The sequence below is a fragment of the Myotis davidii genome, unplaced genomic scaffold (assembly GCF_000327345.1).
Source record: "Myotis davidii unplaced genomic scaffold, ASM32734v1 scaffold68, whole genome shotgun sequence".
Classification (NCBI taxonomy): domain Eukaryota; kingdom Metazoa; phylum Chordata; class Mammalia; order Chiroptera; family Vespertilionidae; genus Myotis; species Myotis davidii.
Genome location: NW_006300376.1, coordinates 2375431 through 2375788, shown reverse-complemented (window position 1 = coordinate 2375788; position 358 = coordinate 2375431).

Below are 358 nucleotides of genomic sequence, written 5' to 3'. Positions count from 1 at the left end.
CCTGGACCAATACCATGGATTACCTTTGGGTATTCCTTCATTGTTACAAAACCTCTACCACAGAAGGTAAGCGCTTTTTTCCAGTTGTTTTTAGTTCTTGCCCAAAAGCTAGATTACTTTTACTTCTCCTACTTCTCACAGTATTGGCAGAAAATGCTTCTCTGGATTGCCTCTTATCTGAAGTCTTTTATGTTCTCACTATTCCCTTTCATTCTTTTCTTCCTAGAAACTTCTTATCTCTTGCCATCCCCCAATGCCCCTCCAAGGGAAGAGAGCCAGCTCTCACCATTGAGCATTTATCAAAAATCTCTGAGTCATGGTGAAGGCCAGGGGCCCCAGCTGCCTAGAAGAGGTCAAT